Raw genomic sequence first — 6,525 nt, forward strand, 5'->3', positions numbered from 1 at the left:
TCTAAGGAGATCATTTCTTAAAATAAAAACAAAAACGCATCTGTTCAAAGGGAAGCGGTGCTGTCTTTGTAAACCAAATCGCACGGCGGTAGTTTTCGGGTTGTTCTTATGGGGAGAGAAATAAGACCACTGTCATGTTGTACTGTATGAGAGATCTCCCAGGTTATTTGAGGATCTGCTCCTCCATATGTATTTTGCGATGGGTCCTACCACCGTGTAAATAAATACATCTGATCTGATTGTCACCTCCTTGTTACTAACAATGATTATTTTTACTGCATAGGTTTATTTTTTTTAAGGACCTCCACCTCCCTACGAATAATCTCACCCTCTTTTTCTAAAGAAATAAAGAATGTATAGGACACACACACACACACACACACACACACACGACACACAGAGAGAGAGACTATATACATATACAAGCTCCAAGAACCGGCTTTAGTAAAAATAATCAACACGTCAAGAGAGCTGAGGATGCGGTTTTTTGTAATCTGTCTTTCTCTTCTCTGTATCTTAACTTTCTTTTCTTTTTCTTTCAAATGTATTATTTTTGAGGGTAAAGTTGAACAGGTCAAAGCGAGGATAAACAGCCTCCCTGACTCTTTCTGGAATCTGAAGAGTACCAGGTTGATAATAGCCACGTGTGGTCATTTTTTATTACTATTTTTTTAAAAAAGAGTTTGATATAAAGGATCATTATTTAGCACTCTTTGAGCTCTGCCTCCGCTTTCTTGCATGATTCCATGTCGTTCTCTAAAATGGAATTTGGAGGATACCGAGAGCTTCAGCGCCTCTCCAACTCAAAGAGTGCCCCATTTGCAGACCGTTGGACTTTCTCTCCCCCGATAAATTGGGGATTAGGTTGCCACGCACCTAGGAAGAAGTCAACTTCATGGAACAAAGTGGAGCTTCCAGCCGAGTAAACATTACAGGGTTGCACGATTAGGCAAGGCGAGCGAAAGGCCCGTTGGAGTCAGTGGGGCTTACTTCTGAGGAGGCAGACATAGGATTGCGCGGTAAGCCTCGTTGCAATTCAAACACTGATCCCCCAACATTCGCGCTGGAAAGTTCATCTCGTCCAATAAGGCGCGATCTGCTTGGATCGCTTTTCGAGCTGGAGGTAAAAGCGGGGGCTGGGGGGGCTGAAAGTGGAGATCAGTCAAGCCTCGAGGGGCGAGGAATTCTGTGGAGTTTGCTAGCACCCGATTGCAAATCTTTCCCATTCGTAATCCCTTGGAAAAGCAACGTGGGCTGCAGGATACGGCACCCACATAATGCCTTGCAAAATAAAAACCCTGAGCATGAGAGTAAGGCATGTAATATACACACTTCTTGTTTTTATTCTGCGGGCACATAAACAGAGACTTTGCCATGCGTTTCTCAGCTCACCTTCTAATATGTTATACGTGAACCACATGGATTAACATTCATTATGTTGCAAAGTGTGCGTATACGTTCGTGTATCATGCATTATAGATTGGTATCGTTATAGACTAGTACCCTTGATAATAGAGTTTGTGCTTTTAATACTCACGTTTTGCGTATATATGTATACAAAAATGATTGTATATTGATTGTATGTGTGTGTATACAATCCACAACTCCACCTTAATATTGTGTTGGTTTGTATAACACACAAGAACAGCAACAACAACTTAGAAAGAGAATCCTAAACTGGTATATGTATTGCACATTTTAAAAACCGCCCGAACATTTGGCCCAACCCCGGGCAACGTTTCGTCCGGGATAAATTCCATGGATTCTATGTAGACTATATTTTAATTACATCCGGGTGAAAATCAGTGGGATTTTATTTCTCCGCTCGCTGCAGAATTACTCTGGAGGAATGCATTTTCGCCTATCGAGTTAGAGCTTGATGCAGAAACTAAATCAGCCTCCAACTTTCTTTCCTCTCTGTTCACGAAAAATATCCGGAGAGATATATGAATAGATGATAGATAGATGATAGATAGATGGATAGATAGATAGATAGATAGATAGATAGATAGATATAGATATTACCGATTACTGTATTGTTTCCACAGCACATTTTCAATATACAAAATGCCTTGGATTTTTATTATGTCGGTGTGCGGCTGTGCGTTTGTATGCGCGCCTGTGCTTCAAACCTCCTTCAGTTTTGAAAGAGGAGGCTCTTTCTGAGATTTGCTTATATCTTCCAAACTTTCACCAAACCCTACAAATCTTGCAGATAGCCCCGCAGCTGGAAAAATAACTTAAACCACGGGCGATTGTGTGCACGAAGTTCCACAAAGAACAGAGGCCAGCAGCTGTCGTTCAACAAGGACAACCCAAATCACAGCCCAAACAGAGAACGTGTATTATGGGTATAGAGGTGCACACGCACGCACACTGAGTAAAATACCACGAGTTGAAACGCGTAGGCACACGGCCTGCCTTCCTGAGCTCTGTTCGGCCCGGCTGAAACCTAATTCAAGTCCAAAGGCTGCTTCCAGAGACTCCAGCTATGAGCTCCTTTCTCAAAACTAGACTCTATGCAACACATCTATAAGCACGACCATCTTTAAAATCAATAAACAATATCTATATATGTATATATTTAAAATCGATAGGCACGATCGAGGCGCTGAGAAGGATGTTTCTGGGCTTCTATACCGACAGGGAGGAAAAACCACGTGCTTAAATGTCGCCCCCACTGCAATCCATGGGAATCCAGGGCGTCACAATTCGGACCGGATTCGAACCGTTCATTTGGCACGGGTCAGTCCCATCATCAACCACGGGACATTCTGAAAATAGTAACAATCCGACATTCTCTCTCTGTCTCTCTCTCTCTCTCTCTCTCTCACACACACACACACACACACACACCAAAATTCACCATTGCTGCATAGAAGAGACCGATCCCCCAAACTCTGCTAAAAGGACCAACTCTCACCTTATGAAACCCAAACCAGCTATGCAAGGGCTCCGAAGCAGCACTGAAGACGCCGACGACGACCACGACGATTTCTGTCCCTGCTGCTCCAGGTTCAAACAAGACCAAAAAGATTCGTGGGGAATCTCCTGCGGAGGTAGCGCCCTTCCAGGATCTTGTCAAGGCGAGAGACAGGCTTGCCCAGCCTCGCGAGCGATTTGTGGCCTCTGACAAATTAAATATTACTGTTTATTACCAGCCATACTCCAATAAAATAAAGCGGGTTCGAGGCGATCGCTCCTATCTCACCAGCGCCTGCACCTATAGGACTCGGAGACGTCACCGCGCACGCAACCGGCCCCTTTGTCATGCTTGAGCGCAGCAGTAATGGAAGGTTAATTTGTGTTCTTCTGCTTTAAATCCCCATCAGTCAGTTTCCCCCTCTTCTTCTTCTTCGTCTTCTGGAATTTTTTTTCCTGGGGGGGGGGTGCTAGTTGCAATTGGGAGGAATGTAGCCCTTTTCGAAGGAGGAGGGGGCGTGCTAAGCGGGCAGAAAAGGTGGGGGGAGATATGGAGGTCTGAAAACCCAGATTCTCGTGGACTAGATGGAGGGCCAACTGGCCGTATCGCTAGACCGCACTTGTGGTGGAATTAAACCGCATGTGTGTCTGCATGGCTTGTCCTGTTTCTATATATTACAGGGAGCGTAAAGAGCTGCATCTTGCAAAGGCGATCCTGGCAGATTCTATCTCAGGAGCCCATCTCTCCCTCTCTCTCTCTCTCTCTCTCACACACACACACACACAGAGAGAGAGAGAGAGCGATATTTGGATAGATCTGACATCGCAGGCACTCTGATCTCTCCGGGGGTGGGGAGCAAGAATACTGACCTTATAGCCTCCTTTCTTTCCTGGTCCCCAGTCCCCAAATTTACTGTCAATGGAGATCGGGGAATATTTTTGTTTCGTTTTGCTTTTTTTAATCATCTACATTTTTGTAACCCCTCTCTTCCAGGTATTTCGCAAGCTGGCCTTGGCAATCGTTCGCCCTTTGCGAGCACAGCTTGCTAGAAATGCGATGCCTTCCCCAGCAGGAATTGAGACTGGGGGCGGGGGCGCTGGGGAGAGGCAAGAAATGGTTGCTGGGGACTAAAATAAAATACGAGATGAACCCAGGTCCACCGGGAAGACTGGAAGATTCCGCTTCAGGATCTAGCTAGGAGGTAAGAGCGGGGTAGGGTGGGAAGAAGTCTCTCCCTTAGTCCCGGACCCCAGGTCGGACCCTTGAGGGATCCCCATTTCCAGACCGGCTTTGAGGTGCTGATGTCCTCTGTTGGCCGGCTGGATTCAGTCAGAGGCTTCCGGCTGAGGATTTGAGACAAGGCCCATCAGAGGGGCCTGAGTACCAGTCTGCTAGGAGTGGGGAGTTGGGGGGAAGCGGCAGGAGGAGGGAGTGAAGCACCTCAGAGTTGCAGATGGGCATCAGGTGAAGACCAACCCCCCACCCCGAAACAAAACGGCCGCAAGGAGCGACTGAGAGCAATCCGTCTCCTCTCTGCGTGTCCTCGCTTCAAAGGATGCTTGTCTTCCTATTCCATCCCGTTGATAATTGACTCATAAGGATGTGGGGTGGGTGGGTGTTTTAAAAAAGAAATATTCCTGCGGGCCCTTTAAAAACTGAAGGCCTGGGTAATTCTCAGAACAAAGTCATCCCAGTAATTAGGGACCGGTCCCCTCCTCTTGCATATGTGATAGGCCAACCTTTATATTCTAGGCTGACGATTTGTGCGTGTTTGTGTGTTTCTTTGCTCCTTTTAATGGACCTAGATCATGTCCAACGTTTACCCCACCTGATTCCAAAGAGAACCCCCCAGTTTCTTATGGCTGAAAATAAAGAAAATGTTTTACTGCCTTCCATGTTGCAAAGCATTGAACCGAGAGGGTCCTCTGCGTCCATTTGGTAAAGTAGGCAGAACATCACCCGAGGGGTGCTTTAATAGAAATCTAATATAAGTGAGTTTTGATTAAATTGCCATATTTGCCCAGGCAAATATCCGTAGAACTGTGGCCGGGACACAAACAGAACTAAGCCTCGATGAGTTCTGTGGGGCTTGCTTCTGAGGAATTCTCCCGAAAGAAGGGAATTTCTTATTGCAACCCTCGAAAGCATTTAAAGCAAACCTACACTAGATAATATATGTGGATGACTGGTCTCCTAGCTAAACAGCTCAATAAGCACTCAGCTCGATCCTAAACATACTGGCTTAGAAGTCCCTTTGAGTTCAGCGGGACATAAACTATAGGATGCGCACAGCCCGAAGGGATTTAGTAAAAAAGCAAACAAAAAATCACCTTGGACTTCTCATTACCTTGCGACTGGTTGTTCCTAATCAAGGCAATAATTATCTTTTAAAAAAATTTAAACCTAAGCACACATCTGGAATAAAGCCCTATAGGACACAACAGACTTAACTTCTGCGAAAATGTGTGTAACTTATTGCGCTGTAAGTTCGGGCTTCTCTCCTACACAATGGACCAACATAGCTTCCTGCAGTAATTGTACGTCTGTATTGTCCCGCCCCCCCCCAATCGATATCTATTTGGGGCGAAGGGAGCGGGGAATTACATTTAAGAAATGCTTTTACGGTGGCGCGCGTGTGTGTGAAAGAGAAATAAAACTGTATTTAAAAGGTGAAGTTTTGTCCTGATAAATGAGTTTTCATTTGGAGTGCAGGTTATTTAATTATTTCAGATAAATATATACTGGGGTTGTGTGTGGAGGGGTTTTTTTTGGGGGGAGACAAAAATAGACAGCCCGAATCAGTTTACAGCAATGTTAAAACAAAACACTGCTTTTAAAAAAAGAAGTTACCCACAGGGCAGAGGTTAGACTTAAAACTAAAGAACTGAAACTATTGATAATAACATAAATCCGAGGAAAGCATGCAGAATTTCTCCCCCTTGCCTAACCAGAGGACAAATTCTGGGGCAGAAGAGACTGTCCCAAGAAACACCGAAGGAGGAACAAGCAGATGGTTCGTTTCCTCTTCCTAGTAATTTTCTGGTTTCTTTCGGTGCCCCCCGCCCGCTCTAATTTTCCTCTGCTCTCCACCGCTGCAGCAGTTGACGATCTTGCAAAGTTGCAATCCGAAGCATATCCTCTCTCCTCGAAATCGGTTGGGCTTACTTCTTCCGAGGTGTGGGGGGGGGGGCACAAGGCGACAGATTCGACAGCTGGAATTGCTCTCGTGGAGGGGGGAGTCCTTCGCCAGGCGAGCTGGCTCTTAAGGGGTTGCAGGATTGCTCCCGATCCTTGACACCAGGCGACTTGGATGGATTCCTTCCTATTTCGGTGGATGAATGGGCAAAAGGGCAACGCAGCCCGACCTCAGTTCTTCGGAGCAGTCCGCATGACGACTCCAGCATCAGGCTTGCTGACCCCTCTCTCCGTCTGCCCAGTGGCCTGATTGCTGGGGAACGAAATCGGCGGAACTGAACATCTGAGAAATTGCCATGAGAACCATATCTGTGCAACTGGGTTGAGGATCCCACCCATACAGTTTTGACTACATAAAAATGGGGGGAGTGACATCAAGAGGAAGAGAGCCACATCTGTTAAAATAG

General features: G+C 45.9%; 1 protein-coding gene across 1 annotated transcript in view; it reads right to left on the reverse strand.

The window, feature by feature from the left end:
- Positions 1-2,942, reverse strand: part of TBX5 (T-box transcription factor 5) — a 47,627-nt gene extending 44,685 nt beyond the window's left edge. Inside the window, exon 1 of the mRNA XM_080986366.1 lies at positions 2,924-2,942. The gene's annotated coding sequence lies outside the window, so the exon portion shown is untranslated. The remainder of the gene's footprint in view (positions 1-2,923) is intronic.
- Between the last annotated feature and the right edge of the window lie 3,583 nt (positions 2,943-6,525).

Source organism: Podarcis pityusensis (assembly GCF_964106645.2).
Source record: "Podarcis pityusensis genome assembly, chromosome: 16".
Taxonomy (NCBI): Eukaryota; Metazoa; Chordata; class Lepidosauria; order Squamata; family Lacertidae; genus Podarcis; species Podarcis pityusensis.